The 16365-nt window shown below is 46.0% G+C and overlaps 1 long non-coding RNA gene across 1 annotated transcript; it reads left to right on the top strand.

Annotated features, from left to right (window-relative positions):
• The first annotated feature begins 4 nt into the window (after positions 1-4).
• On the top strand, positions 5-16264 carry LOC139229987 (uncharacterized). The gene is made up of 2 exons (XR_011587872.1): positions 5-205; positions 16102-16264. It is a non-coding gene; the product is annotated as an uncharacterized lncRNA (long non-coding RNA).
• The last annotated feature ends 101 nt before the right edge of the window (positions 16265-16365 follow it).

Below are 16365 nucleotides of genomic sequence, written 5' to 3' on the forward strand. Positions count from 1 at the left end.
TGCTTGTAATCGAATGCGCAATCGCACGGCCGGCCATTGCTACCGAGAGCCGCATACGCAAACTCAACGGCGTGACGCTCACCGAAGCACGTGCCTGAAGGCCCATGAGGGCTCCCAGCATCGACAGTACTGGGGACAGTGAGGAACAGTATGAAATTCAGCTGAAGCCACAGGCTAATCACATTGATAATGAGGAGCGTGCCAGGTGAAGTTAGTCAAAAAGAAAGCAAGACTTGCATTTATATAGTGCCTTTCACGACCACCGGACGTCCCAAAGCGCTTTGCAGCCAATGAAGTAGTTTTTCAGGTGTTGTAATGTAGGAAAACGCGGCAGCCAATTTGCGCACAGCAAAGTCCCACACACGGCAATGTGATCATAACCAGATAATCTGTTTTAGTGATGTTGATTGAGGATCGAATATTGACCAGGACACCGGGGATAACTCTCCTGCTCTTCTTCAAAATAGTGCCATAGGATCGTTTACGTCCACCTGAGAGGGTAGACGGGGCCTCGGTTTAACGTCTCATCTGAAAGATAACACCTCCGACAGTGCCGCTCTCCCTCAGTATTGCACTGGAGTGTCAGCCTAAATTTGGAAAATTATCTGCGCAAAACCTTGAAAATAATTGTGTGCACTTAAAACACAGGTAGCCATTACCACGAGAGAGGCATGCAATAATACCTGAAACATACCTGGTGAAACATACCTGCTTAATACCTGCCTAATAGTTTTGCTGTTTTTACAATAACCGATCATATTAATTATTACACTGATAATGTAGAGTGAAGGTCTTTAATTTTCAATTTTATTTTCTCCCTTTTGATGATTTTCTCCCTCCTGAAGTGTTGACTGCTTTTTGGATTAAGGTTCTATAGACACCAGCTGTCCTCTGGCTTGTCAGCCAATATCAGCACAGCCATGTACTTCCAGCAGTGGTCATCGGACATCAGGAGTAGTAATGAGGGAAATGCTATACCTGTATCAGGCTCGCTCCGCTAATAGATTGCAAGCGCAGGGCATTTCTGAGCCTTAACAACCCAATACGGGAGCAATAAAGCAGCATTACAGGTGGCTCGAGGCTGAGGTCCAACAAAAAACCCGGGACCTAAAGAACAGGTGGTGGATGGAGAAAGCACAGGAGATGCAGCAGCTGGCCGAAAACCATGATGTGCGAGGATTCTTCATCGCAGTCAAGGCCACCTACAGGCCAAACACCCAAGGCCCCACCCGACTGCTGGCCAAGAACGGGGAAATACTCATCAAGGACACGGAGGCAGTCAGGGCCCGCTGGAAGGAGCACTTCGAAGATCTCCTCAATCGAGACTCTGCCTTTGACTCGAGTGTTCTCGACTCTATCCCGCAGCATGCTACCCGCCATCATTTCAGTGAGACCCCAACACTGCACGAGGTAGAAAAAGCCATACGACATCTTTAAAACAAGGCTACGGGTGCGGACGGAATCCCTGCTGAGGCATTGAAGTATGGCAGAGAGGCACTGCTGGCGCAAATACACAACCTCATCTCTCTCATCTGGAGGGAGGAGAGCATGCCGGGGGATCTCAGAGATGCAGTAATCGTGACCATCTTTAAAAAAGGGAACAAGTCTGATCGCGGGAACTACAGGGGAATCTCCCTGCTATCAGCCACTGGGAAAGTCGTCGCTAGAGTCCTCCTCAACCGTCTTCTTCCCATGGCCGAGGAGCTTCTCCCAGAGTCACAGTGCGGATTTCGTCCTCTACGGAGCACAATGGACATGACTTTTGCAGCGCAACAGCTACAGGAAAAATGCAGGGAACAGCGCCAGCCCTTATACATGGCCTTTTTCGACCTTATAAAGGCCTTTGACACTGTCAACCGCGAGGGTCTATGGAGCGTCCTCCTCCGTTTCGGATGCCTCCAAAAGTTCGTCACCATCCTCCGTTGCTCCACGATGACATGCAGGCCGTGATCCTTACCAACAGATCCCACAGATCCAATCCACGCCTGGACCGGGGTCAAACAAAGCAGCATCATAGCCCCAACCCTCTTCTCAATCTTCCTCGCTGCCATGCTCCACCTCACAGTCAAAAAGCTCCCCACTGGAGTGGAACTAAATTACAGAACCAGTGGGAACCTGTTCAACCTGCATCGTCTCCAGGCCAGATCCAAGACCACCCCAACCTCTGTCATCGAGTTGCAGTACGTGGCGACGTCTGTGTCTGCGCACATACAGAGGCTGCACTCCAGGACATAGTCGACATATTTACTGAGGCGTATGAAATCAAGGGCCTTATGCTAAACATCCGTAAGACAAAGGTCCTCCACAAGCCTGTCCTCATTGCACAGTACTGCCCCACAGTCGTCAAGATCCACGGCGTGGCCTTGGACAATGTGGACCACTTCCCATATCTCGGGAGCCTCCTATCAACAAGAGCAGGCATCGACGATGAGATTCAACACCGCCTCCAGTGCGCCAGTGCAGCCTTCGGCCACCTGAGGAAAAGAGTGTTTGAAGACCAGGCCCTCAAAACTGCCACCAAGCTCATGGTCGACAGGGCTGTAGAAATACCTGCCCTTCTGTATGGCTCAGGCATGGACCATGTACAATAGACACCTCAAGTTGCTGGAGAAATATCACTAACAATATCTCCGCAAGATCCTATAAATCCCCTGGAAGGACAGGCGCACCAACATTAGCGTCCTCATTCAGGCTAACATCCCCAGCATTGAAGCACTGACCACACTCGATCAGCTCCGCTGGGCAGGCCTCATAGTCTGCATGCCAGACACGAGACTCCCAAAGCAAGTGCTCTACTCGGAGCTCCCTCACGGCAAACGAGCCAAAGATGGGCAGCGGAAATGTTACAAGGACACCCTCAATGCCTCCCTGATAAAGTGCGACATCCTCACTGACACCTGGGAGTCCCTGGCCCAAGACCGCCCTAAGTGGAGGAAGTGCATCCGAGAGGGCACTGAGCACCTTGAGTTTCAACGCTGAGAGCATGCAGAAATCAAGCACAGATAGCGGAAAGACCTTGCGGCAAACCAGTCCCACCCACCCCTTCCCTCAACGACTATCTGTCCCACCTGTGACAGAGTCTGTGGCTCTCGTATTGGACTGTTCAGCCACCAAAGAACTCACTTCAGGAGTGGAGGCAAGTCTTCCTTGATTCCGAGGGACTGCCTATGACGATGATGATAATGATGATACCTCTATCATAAGGTTACAGATTGTGGTGGTGTGCAACGTAGTTAGTGTGTCCCACTTAGCTAACTGAGGTATTTAAACTGATAAAGGGATTCGGCAGGGTAGATACAGAAAAATTATTTCCTCTGGAGCAGAAATCCAGAACGAGAGGGCATAATCTTAAAATTAGAGCTCGGCCATTTAGGAGTTCCTTCGCCTCATTATTGGCAACTGTGCCTTCAGTCACTTCGGCCCTAAGATCTGGAATTCCCTCCTGAACCCTCTCCATCTCTCCCCATTTTCTCCTCCTTTAAGGCACTCCTTAAAATGTAACTTTTTGACCAAGCTTTTAGTCATCTGTCCAAATATATCCTTCTTTGGCTCAGTGTCAATATTTGTCTGATTTATGCTCCTGTGAAGTGCCTTGGGTGTTTTGCTATGTTAAAGATGCTATATAAATGCAAACTGTTGTTGTTCCTATGTGTTTGGTCGTTAGTGTGTTTTTCAATTTAACAGCTATTTAAATCTGCTTTCTTGATTGCTTTTTTGAAGGTATTCATTAACCTGATTTGTTCAAATCTGTGAAGACTGCCTGTATTCTTCAACTAAACATAGTCAGGCCAGACAGCTTCTATAGACGATGAGAAAAAGAACAGAACCACTACCTACATTTTTTTCTTACAATGTAGTTGAATAAAACATCTGTGAAATATTTATCATTTTCTACACAAGGGGATGGCTAAGCCTAAAAACTACTGTCAAAACATTAGCTATGCTTGTTCTTTAATGTTCTTTATCTAAGCCGAAGTAAAAGTCCAGCGTAGTGTTATTCTGCCACCTTCTGAAGACAAGGAGGATCACAAGAGGGCAGTAGCAGAAATAAACTGAAGGAGGTCTCTGTTCATTCCTGGGCACTGTTACAGGGTCCCGCCGCCGTGGAGCCTTCTCTCTTTAACAAACAGTAGTCCTTGATCAATCCAAGTTCCAAGCACCTTTTAATGCACATAACACAAAGCAAGATGACACAAAATGAAGGATTGCGGCGGACGGCATCAGGCCCACCAATACGAAGATGGAGGCAATTGAGAACACACTGAGGCCACAAAACATGAGGGAGCTGTGGTCGTTTCTGGGACTCTTGAACTACGTTGGTAACTTCTTACCAGGTCTCAGCACACTGCTAGAACCACTACATCTCTTACTACGAAAAGGGGGCGAATGGTCTCTACAGTCAAAAGTTTGCGAAGTATGGTTTCGTGGCCAATGCCAAGTACAAAAAAGTCTCTGAGCATGTGCTCCAAATGTCCTTCAAATTCGCAATGTCCTGCAAGGCGTCTTAGCTCGGCAACATAACTCACCGCTTCCTAGCCTTCAGACCTTTTGTAGGTATAGAACCGGTACCTCGCCATCAGAACGCTTTCCTTCGGGTTCAAATGTTCTCGGACCAGTGTGCACAAATCGTCGTACGATTTCTCCATGGGTTTCGCTGGAGTGAGCAGATTCTTCATTAGGCCATATGTTGGTGCCCCACAGACTGTGAGGAGGATCGCCCTTCGTTTGGCAGCGCTCTCTTCCCCATCTAGCTCATTGGCCACGAAGTATTGGTCGAGTCGCTCCACAAAAGTTTCCCAATCATTTCCCTCCGAAAATGTCTCCAGGATGCCCACTGTTCTCTGCATCTTTGGCTTCGCTATCTGTATTTCGTACTTAGCATTGGCCACGAAACCATACTTCGCAAACTTTTGACTGTAGAGACCCCAACCTTGAGTAAGGCCAGAGCGACAGCCCAGGCGTTCATTGCCACCAGTGACAATACGAAACAAATCTCTCAGCACACAAGTGCTGCTACAACTACTGTGAACAAAGTGATGTTGTTTTCGAATCGTAACATACAGGGCAGGTCACACATACCTGCAGCTGCACATCCGAAGATGACTCAGAGTCCACCATCAAAGGTGATGAATGCAAGGCCATTAACACCTTGTTGGCACTGCGGGAGTGATCATCATTTCCATTCATGCCGATTCAAAGAGTACGGTTGCAAGGGCTGTGGAACAATGGGACACCTCCAACGAGCGTACAGGCAAGCTGCAAAGCCTGTTAAGCCTGCAAACCACCATGTTGCAGAGGAGGACAGATCCACGGAGGATCACGACGAACCAGAGCCTCGGATCGAGGAGGCAGAGGTACATGGGGTGCACACATTTACCACGAATTGTCCCCCGATAATGCTGAATGTTAAACTAAATGGACTCCCAGTGTCAATGGAGCTGGACACGGGCGTGAGCCAGTCCATCATGGGCAAATAGAATTTTGAAAGGTTGTGGTGCAACAAGGCCTCAAGGCCAGTCTTAACTCCAGTTCGCACGAAATTAAGAACTTACACAAAAGAACTGATTCCCGTAATTGGCAGTGCTACCGTAAAGATCTCCTACGATGGAGCGGTGCACAAGCTACCACTCTGGGTGGTACCGGGCGATGGTCCCACGCTGCTCGGCAGGAGCTGGCTGGGAAAGATATGCTGGAATTGGGACGACGTCCGAGCGCTATCGTCCGCTGACGACATTTCATGTGCCCAGGTCTCAAACAAATTTCCTTCGCTGTTCGAACCAGGCATCGGGAAATTCCAAGGAACAAAAGTGCAGACCCACCTAATTCCGGGGGCGTGACCCATCCATCACAAGGCGAGAGCAGTACCATACATGATGAGAGAAAGCGTAGAGATCGAGCTAGACCGACTGCAAAGAGAGGGCATCATTTCACCAATCAAGTTCAGCGAGTGGACCAGTCCTATTGTCCCAGTCCTCAAGGGAGACGGCACTGTCAGAATCTGTGGTGATTACAAAGTAACTATCAATCGTTTCTCCCTGCAGGACCAATACCCACTACCAATTGCCGACGACCTCTTTGCAAGGTTGACGGGTGGAAAGACGTTCACGAAGCTGGATCTGACTTCAGCTTACATGACGCAGGAACGGGAGGAATCATCGAAGGCTCTCACCTGCATCAACACGCACAAAGGTCTTTTTGTTTATCACAGATGCCCATTTGGAATCCGATCAACGGCGGCGATATTCCAGAGAAACATGGAAAGTTTACTGAAGTCAGTCCCCACACCGTGGTCTTCCAGGATGACATCTTAGTCACAGGTCAGAACACAGTCGAGCACCTGCAGAACCTGGAGGAGATTCTTAGTCGACTCAACTGCGTGGGGCTCAGGTTAAAACACTCGAAGTGCGTTTTTCTGGCGCCTGAAGTGGAGTTCTTGGGAAGGAAGATTGCGGCGGACGACATCAGGCCCACCAATGCAAAGACGGAGGCAGTCGAGAACGCACCAAGGCCACAGTACGTGACGGAGCTGCGGTCGTTTCTGGGACTCCTGAACTACTTTGGTAACTTCTTACCGGGTCTCAGCACACTGCTAGAACAACTACATGTCTTACTATGAAAAGGGGGCGAACGGGATTGGGCAAAAGCCAAGAAAATGCCTTTGTAAAAGCGAGAAAATTGTTATGCTCAAACAAATTGCTTGTGTTGTATGATCCATGTAAGCGTTTGATACTAGTTGTGATGCGTCGTCATATGGCATCGGGTGTGTATTCCAACAAGCTAATGATTTCGGGAAACTGCATCCATGAATCTGTCTAAGGCTGAGAGAGCCTACAGCATGATTAAAAAAGAAGCGTTAACGTGTGTCTATGAGGTAAAGAAAATGCATCAATACCTGTTTGGGCTAAAATTCGAATTAGAAACTGACCATAAGCCACTTATATCCCTGTTTTCCGAGAGTAAAGGGATAAATACCAACACAACGGCCCACATCCAGAGATAGGCGCTCACGTTGTCCGCATACAACTCCGCCATCCACCACAGGCCAGGCACAGAAAACTGCCGATGCTTTCAGTAGGCTGCCATTGCCCACCACAGGGGTGAAAATGGCGCAGCCCGCAGATCTAGCCATAGTTATGGAAGCATTTGAAAGTGGGCAATCACCTGTCACTGCCCGGCAGATCAAAACCTGAACAAGCCAGGACCCCTTATTATCTCTAGTCAAAAACTGTGTGCATCATGGGAGCTGGTCCAGTGTCCAACTGGAAATGCAGGAAGAGATAAAGCCGTTCCAGCAGCGCAATGAAATGTCTATACAGGCAGACTGCCTTCTGTGTGGCAATCGAGTAGTGGTCTCCAAGAAGGGCAGAGACACCTTCATCAATGACCTCCACAGTACCCACCCAGGCATCATAATGATGAAAGCGATAGCCAGATCCCACGTGTGGTGGCCCGGTATCGATGTGGACTTAGAGTCCTGCGTTCACAGATGTAATACATATTCGCAGTTAAGCAATGTACCCAGGGAGAGCGCTGCTAACTAGGGTACACCGTGGACTAGGGTACATGTCAACTATGCAGGCTCGTTCTTGGGTAAAATGTTCCTTGTGGTTGTAGATGCGTACTCCAAGTGGATTGAATGTGAGATAATGTCGGCTAGCACATCCGCTGCCACTACTGAAAGCCTGCGGGCCATGTTTGCCACTCACGGCTTACCTGATGTCCTGGTGAGCGACAACGGGCCATGTTTTACCAATGCTGAGTTCAAAGAATTCATGACCCGTAACGGGATCAAAGATATCACATCTGCCCCGTTTAAACCAATGTCCAATGGTCAGGCAGAGAGAGCAGTGTAAATCATCAAGCAAGGCTTGAAGAGGGTAACTGAAGGCTCACTGCAGACTCGCCTATCCCGAGTCCTGCTTCGCTACCGCATGAGACCCCACTCACTCACTGGGATTCCACCTGCTGAACTGCTCATGAAAAGAGCACTTAAGACAAGGCTCTTGTTAGTTCACCCTGATCTACATGAACAGGTAGAGAGCAGGCGGCTTCAACAAAGTGCATACCATGATAGTGCAAATGTGTCACGCGAGATTGAAATCAATGATCCTGTATTTGTATTAAATTATGGACAAGGTCCTAAGTGGCTTCCCAGCACTGTCATGGCCAAATAAGGGAGCATGGTGTTTCGGGTCAAACTTTCAAATTGACTCATTCACCGCAAACACTTGGACCAAATCAAACTCAGATTCACGAACTATCCTGAGCAACCCACCTTGGATCCTACCTTTTTTGATCCCCCAACATACACACCAGTGGCAACCGGCACCACGGTTGACCACGAAGCAAAACCCATCACACCAAGCAGGCCAGGAAGGTCAGCTGCACAGCAGCCCAGCAAGGGTCCAACAAATGATTCAATAACACCAGCTTTCACACCAAGATGATCAACCAGGGCAAGAAGGGCCCCAGATCGACTCACATTGTAAATGGTTACACTATTGACTTTTGGGGGGAGTATTGTTATATATGTGTACTTGTATTTACTCTGTACAGCCACCAGACGGCTCTTCCCCTGGAGTCCCAAGGGATTCCATAATCTCTTGGGAGCACAGGTATTTAAGGAGGCTTCACAGGTTGGAGAGGCACTCTGGAGACCTGCAAATAAAGACTAAGGTAACACTTTACTTTTAGCTCACAGTGTTCAATCTGACTTTCTCCATACACAACATCAACCGTGGCTAACGAGAAGTAAAAGATAGTATTAGATCAAAGGAAGAGGCTTATAATGTTGCCAAAAAGAGCAATAAGCCTGAGGATTGGGAGGATTTTAGAATTCAGCAAAGGAGAACCAAGAAATTGATAAAGAAAGGGAAAATAGAATGTGAGTGTAAACTAGCGAGAGACATAAGAACAGACTGTAAAAGCCTCTATAGATATGTAAAAAAGAAGAAATTAGCAAAAGTAAATGTGGATCCCCTACAGGCTGAGACAGGAGAAATTATAATGGGGAATAAGGAAATGGCAGAGAAATTATGTAAATACTTTGTATCTGTCTTATTGGAAGAAGACATGAAAAACCTCCCGGAAATAGTCAGTACCAAGGGTCTAGTGAGAATGAGGAACTAAAAGAAATTAATATTAGTAAAAAAAATATTACTTGAGAAATTAATGGAACCAAAAGCCAATAAATCCCTGGACCTGATGGCCTACATCCTAGGGTGGCTATAGAGATAGTGGATGCATTGATTGTCATCTTCCAAAATTCCATAGATTCTAGAATGGTTCCCACGGATTGGAAGGTAGCTAATGTAACCCCGCTATTTAAGAAAAGAGGGAGAGAGAAAACGGGGAACTACAGACCGATTAGCCTGACATCAGTAATAGAGAAAATGCTAGAATCTATTATTACAGACATGGTAAAGGGCACTTCGAAAATAATAATAGGATTGGGCAGAGTCAACATGGATTTATGAAAGGGAAATCATGTTTGTCAAATCTGTTAGAGTTTTTTGAGGTTGTAACTAGCAGAATAGATAAGGGTGGGGGGAGGTGGGGTGGGGTGGCGGTCAGTGGATGTGGTGTATTTGGATTTTCAGAAAGCATTCGATAAGGTGCCACACAGGTTATTGAACAAAATTAAGGCTCATGGGATTGGGGTAATACACTAACATGGATTGTGGATTGGTTAAAGGACAGAAAACAGAGAGTAGGAATAAACGAGTCATTTTCAGATTGGCAGCCTGTAACTAATGGGGAGCCACAAGGATCAGTGCTTGGGCCCCAGCTATTCACAATCTACATCAATGATTTGGAAGAGGGGACCAAATGTAATATATCCAAAGTTTGCTGATGATACAAAGCTAGGTGGGAATGTAAGTTGTGAGGAGGATGCAAAGAGGCTTCAAGGGGATATAGACAGGCTAAGTGAGTGGGCAGGAACATGGCAAATTAAATATAATGTGGAGAAATATGAAGTTATCCACTTTGGTAGGAAAAATAGAAAAGCAGAGTATTTTTAAAATGGTGAAAGATTGGGAAATGTTGGTGTTCAGAGGGACCTGGGTGTCCTTGTACACTAATCACTGAAAGTTAACATGTAGGTACAGCAAGCAAGTAAGAAAGCAAATTGTATGTTGGCCTTTATTACAAGAGGATTTGAGTATGAGTAAAGACGTCTTACTGCAATTATATAGGACCCTGGTGAGACCGCACCTGGAGTACTGTGTACAGGAAGGATAGACTTGCCATTGAGGAACTGCAACAAAGGTTCACCAGACTGATTCCTGGGATGGGAGGATTGTCCTATGAAGAGCGCTTGAGTAGACTAGATCTATATTCTCTAGAGTTTAGAAGAATGAGAGGTGATCTCATTGAAACGTACAAAATTCTTACAGGGCTTGACAGGGTAGATGCAGGGAGGATGTTTCCTCTGGCTGAGGAGTCTAGAACCTGGGGTCACAGTCTCAGAATAAAGGGTCAGCCATTTAAGACTGAGATGAGGAGAAACGTCTTCACTCAGAGGGTGGTGAATCGTTGGAAATCTCTACGCTAGAGAGCTGTAGAGGCTCAGCCTTTGAGTATATTCAAGAGATCAATAGATTTTTGGATATTAAGAGAATAAAGCGATAGTGCAGGAAACTAGAGTTGAGGTAGGAGATCAACCGTGATCTCAGTGAATGGCGGAGCGGGCTCGAGGGGCCGACTGGCCCACTCCTGCTCCGAATTCTTACGTTCTTATTTTCTCGTCAGTTCAGCGCACAATTCCTAGTTAAATCGTAGTACTGATCATTCTGGGCATTATGCTAACACAGTCATGTATCGGCTCTTATAAACTCCATCGCATGAAAATTGACTTAGAACAGACTAAACTCCCAAATAAACAAACGGTTATCAGCTTTTTCCGAAAAGTAAAATGCTGCATAGTAATATTGAGGTGTTTCTCTCTGAAGGTCAATTCTGCCTCGCTTGCTGCAGCTGCTGACTACTGCTGCACTTACTGCTCTCCTCCAATCGCTCACTGAATCTGTGGCTCTGACTTTTCGTGCGGGTTCTCCCAAAGGCCCGCTGTTTTTCCAGGGTTTCCATGGCTCTTCCATCAAAGTTGCAGCAGACTAGCAGGAGAATCTCCACAGAAATGCCCCGCTCATGTGTATCATACCTACTGGTCAGTCGCATGTTCTATAGGCATGTACAGTAGGAAGATCTTCCAAATTATTAAACATGCATTTCTGCTTAACTGCACAAATTATATTTCCTACTCCCAAAACAATATACTAAAAATACCTCATAAGGTTTTGAATGCTGACATATTCCATGCACTGTATTTTATCTATTCTTCGTTTAATCCTTCAAGCTGTTGTGCTTCAGTCCAACTCCGAGAACTCTGTAAATGTTACTCATGCTATGTATCATCATAGGCAGTCCCTCGAAGCGAGGATGACTTGCTTCCACACCAAAAAGGAATGAGTTCACAGGTGTTTCAATGAAGGACCTAATATTCCAGATCCCGAACTACATCTTGGAGGGTGGAAGATGCCTGTGCTTGGATTTTTTCAACATGTGGTAGCTGTTGCACACCAGCCACCACACGGGCTTGACAGAGCTCGGCCTTGGTCCAGTGGCAAGGATTAACCAAGACGACTGGAGACCAGCTCTGCTGCTCGGACCTAGTGCGCACACAAATAGCAGTGTGGGCTGGCTCGTGCTGTCCCTGGGCCCTCGCCTCTTCTGAACCCCAGACTCATGCCTCTCCTGGGCCCCGGTAACTTCCTTCTAGAAACTCTTGCCGCTCCTTCGCCCCTCCTGCTGTGCCTGCCCACATTCAATCAACAACCAGACTTCGCAGCCGTCCCCCTCCTGCAGTGGTATGCCGCCGCACGCTGCTCCCTCTGATGGCCCCGGCCTGCTGATGGTCTTGCAGGCCAGGACCGCGCCAATTTTCGGACCGGGCCGAGCCAGGCCTCCGCATGCTGCTCCCTCTAATGCAGCTTTTCAATCACAGGATATGAGCGGCTCATAAGGGGACTTGCTTACTCTTAATCTTTCTTATCCCTCTTTTGAAAGTGCCTGGTCCTTTTGTATCACCTCCCCCACTCAATGGCAGGTCCAAGCTGGGACTGTCTGATGAAATGGGAGTTGAAGCCCACGTCTTATCTTTCTATAGCACTGTTCATATCAACTTAGCTCTTTATTACCTGGAGGTTAATTGAGGTATTAAAATAGCAGACAAAGGTATTTGGTATGAATGTATAAACCTTTTTATGATAATATTTCACAGTAGGCTCATAATTCTTAATGTGAACAGGCAGGCATAACTGTATCTATTGGAAACCAAATAATAAAATCATAGTAGTCTTTAATTATTTATCAGTCCAGCACTGCTTCACATCAATGGTATCTATTTAGTATAAATTAAGAAGCAAAAACAGTGTTAACACCTAATCATGATTTTATTTAAAGTAATCTACACATCCACACAACCCAGGATGTGAAAAATGGCATATTAAATAATAATTGAAAATATCTCATTTCATGTTGTTCATCAGCTACAGGTTTGTATTGTATAAATTTTTCATTTGCTTTCAGTTTCCATTCTCCAGCTGAGAAACTGGGAAAAAAATCCAGATCTCAGGATTTCAATCTTTGTCTTGTATTTCTTGACTGGAAACAACAACAACAGCAGCAACTTGTATTTATATAGTGCCTTTAACCAAGGCGCTTTACAGGAGTATTATGAGACAAAGAAAATTGACACCGAGCCACATAAGGAGAAATTAGGACAGGTGACCAAAAGCTTGTTCAAAAAGGTAGGTTTTAAGGAGCGTCTTGAAGAAGGAAAGAGAGGTAGAAAGGCGGAGATGTTTAGGCAGGGAATTACAGAGCTTAGAGCCCAGACAACAGAAGGCACAACTACCAATGGTTGAGCGATTATAATCAGGGATGCTGAAGAGGGCAGAATTAGAGGAGAGCAGACATCTCGGGGAGTTGTGGGGCTGAAAGAGATTACAGAGATAGGAAGAGATTTGAAAACAAGAATGAGAATTTTGCAATCAAGATGTTTGCTTAACTGGGGGCCAATGTAGGTCAGCGAGCACAGGGGTGGTTGGTGAGCGGGACTTGGTGCGAGTTAGGACACAGGCAGCCAACTTTTGACTCACCTCCAGTTTACGTAGGGTAGAATGTGGGAGGCCAGCCAAGAGTGCATTGGGATAGTCATGTCTTGCGGTAACAAAGGCATGGATGAGGGCTTCAGCAGTGGATGAGTTTAGGCAAGGGCAGAGACAGACGATGCTACGGAGGTGGAAATAGGTGGTCTTTGTTATGCTGCAGATTTGTGGTCCAAAGTTCACTTCAGGGTCAAGTATAACACCAAGGGTGCAAACAGTGTGGTTCAGCCTCAGACAAGAAGTTGGGGAGAGGGATGGAGTCAGTGGGTAGGGAACAGAGTTTGTGGTGGGGATCGAAAACAATGGCTTCAGTCTTCCCAATATTCTGTTGGAGAAAATTACTGCTCGTCCAGAACTGGATAGAGTCCGTGGAGGGGTCGAGAGAAATGGTAGTGAAGTAGAGCTGGGTGTCATAAGCGTGCATGAGACAACTGACGCTTTGAACATAAGAACATAAGAACATAAGAATTAGGAACAGGAGTAGGCCATCTAGCTCCTCGAGCCTGCTCCGCCATTCAACAAGATCATGGCTGATCTGGCCGTGGACTCAGCTCCACTTACTCGCCCGCTCCCCATAACCCTTAATTCCCTTATTAGTTAAAAATCTATCTATCTGTGACTTGAATACATTCAATGAGCTAGCCTCAACTGCTTCCTTGGGCAGAGAATTCCACAGATTCACAACCCTCTGGGAGAAGAAATTCCTTCTCAACTCGGTTTTAAATTGGCTCCCCCGTATTTTGAGGCTGTGCCCTCTAATTCTAGTCTCCCCGACCAATGGAAACAACCTCTCTGCCTCTATCTTGTCTATCCCTTTCATTATTTTAAATGTTTCTATAAGATGACCCCCTCATCCTTCTGAACTCCAACAAGTAAAGACCCAGTCTACTCAATCTATCATCATAAGGTAACCCCCTCATCTCCGGAATCAACCCAGTGAATCGTCTCTGTACCCCCTCCAAAGCCAGTATATCCTTCCTTAAGTAAGGCGACCAAAACTGAACGCAGTACTCCAGGTGCGGCCTCACCAATACCCTGTACAGTTGCAGAAGGATCTCCCTGCTTTTGTACTCCATCCCTCTCGCAATGATGGCCAACATTCCATTCGCCTTCCTGATTACCTGCTGCACCTGCAAACTAACTTTTTGGGATTCATGCACAAGGACCCCTAGGTCCCTCTGCACCGCAGCATGTTGTAATTTCTCCCCATTCAAATAGTATTCCTTTTTTTTGTTTTTTTTCCCAAGGTGGATGACCTCACACTTTCCGACATTGTATTCCATCTGCCAAACCTTAGCCCATTCGCTTAACCTATCCAAATCTCTTTGCAGCCTCTCTGTGTCCTCTACACAACCCGCTTTTCCACTAATCTTTGTGTCATCTGCAAATTTTGTTACACTACACTCTGTCCCCTCTTCCAGGTCATCTATGTATATTGTAAACAGTTGTGGTCCCAGCACCGATCCCTATGGCACACCACTAACCACTAATTTCCAACCCGAAAAGGACCCATTTATCCCGACTCTCTGCTTTCTGTTCGCCAGCCAATTCTCTATCCATGCTAATACATTTCCACTGACCCCGCATACCTTTATCTTCTGCAGTAACCTTTTGTGTGGCACCTTATCGAATGCCTTTTGAAAATCTAAATACACCACATCCATCGGTACACTTCTATCCACCATGCTCGTTATATCCTCAAAGAATTCCAGTAAATTAGTTAAACATGATTTAGATTTTGTTTTCGGATGATGTCGCCAAGAGCCAACATGTAGATAAGAAATAGGAGGGGGCCAAGGAATAGATTCTCGGCAGACACCAGAGGTAATAATGCAGGAGTGGGAACAGAAGCCGTTGCAGGTGATTCTCTGGCTACGATTAGATAGATAAGAATGGGACCAGTCGAGTGTAGTCCCACCCAGCTGGCCAACGGTGGAGATGTGTTGGGGAAGGATAGAGTGGTCAACCATGTCAAAGGCTGCAGACACATTAAGAAAGATGTGGAGGGATAGTTTGCCTTTGTCACAGTCATAAAGGATGTCATTTGTGACATTGATGAGAGCGGTTTCAATACTGTAGCAGGCGTGGAAACTGGATTGGAGGGATTCAAACATGGGAGTTGCAGGAAAGATGGGCACGGATTTGGGAGGCGACAACACATTATTCGACTTTGGAGAGGACAGCGAGGTTGGAGATGGGGTTGTAGTCTGCAAGGATGGGGGGGTCGAGGGCTGTTTTTTTGAGGAGAGGAGAGATGGCAGATTTGAGGGAGAGGGGGACAGTACCTGAGGAGAGAGAACCGTTAACAATGTCAGTGGGAAAAGATGTCAATAGCCAGTTGATGCAGAAACCAGTGAGCTGCACTTGTTCTGTCTATACCGAGTTAGAACATACTATGGCTGGAATTTTCTGATTTGCACTTATGCTGAAGTGGCACCACGATTTACACCCATTTTACCCCAATCTTCCGATTAGAACGTCTTTACTTTATGAACTGTTTATGCTTTGTTGTTGTTTCCTTATCTTAAGATTTAAAGGAGCAGTATAGCTTACATAATTGTTTCTGGAAGTATAACTTGTGTAACCTCCTAATAATAATGTCCTAAATTATTCTATATTGAAGGAATGCTGCAGAATGGGTTGGTGGAAGTAAAAGCCTTTGAATTGTTTCAACAGCAGTTGGATGCAGGGTGATCTGTTGTGCATGGATGAGATGAGATGGGCCCAATGGGTTCACTTATCTGTATCTATCTTGTGACCCTTTTATATTGGCCTGAAAGTGTTTCTTTTCTTTATTAAAACAATTACTTGGAAGTATAAGAATTTGATTGTACTTAAAAACCTACATTGGGATGTCTATCCACCCTCTAATGGGGCTGCTGCTGTTGTCAAGTTTCCAGATCTACATTCATTTGACATTTTTTTCTTCCAGACTCATTCACCGCGGGATGATGATAAATGAAGACATGACACAGTTTGACACTAATCCTCAGCTCAGCAGTGTCACAAAGATGACCGCACTAATCGGGAAGTCAGCAACCTCACAGCAAGAATTTTAAAAAAAAATTTAACTTCCAAATATTTTAATTTTTAAGGTATTCACAGAGTTGTCTTTTTTCAAATAAATGCTGGCAGTTATGAAAGAAAAAGGAAAGACTTGCATTTATAGAACGTCTTTCACGACTACAAGTGATCC

Source organism: Pristiophorus japonicus, chromosome 2 (assembly GCF_044704955.1).
Source record: "Pristiophorus japonicus isolate sPriJap1 chromosome 2, sPriJap1.hap1, whole genome shotgun sequence".
NCBI lineage: Eukaryota > Metazoa > Chordata > Chondrichthyes > Pristiophoridae > Pristiophorus > Pristiophorus japonicus.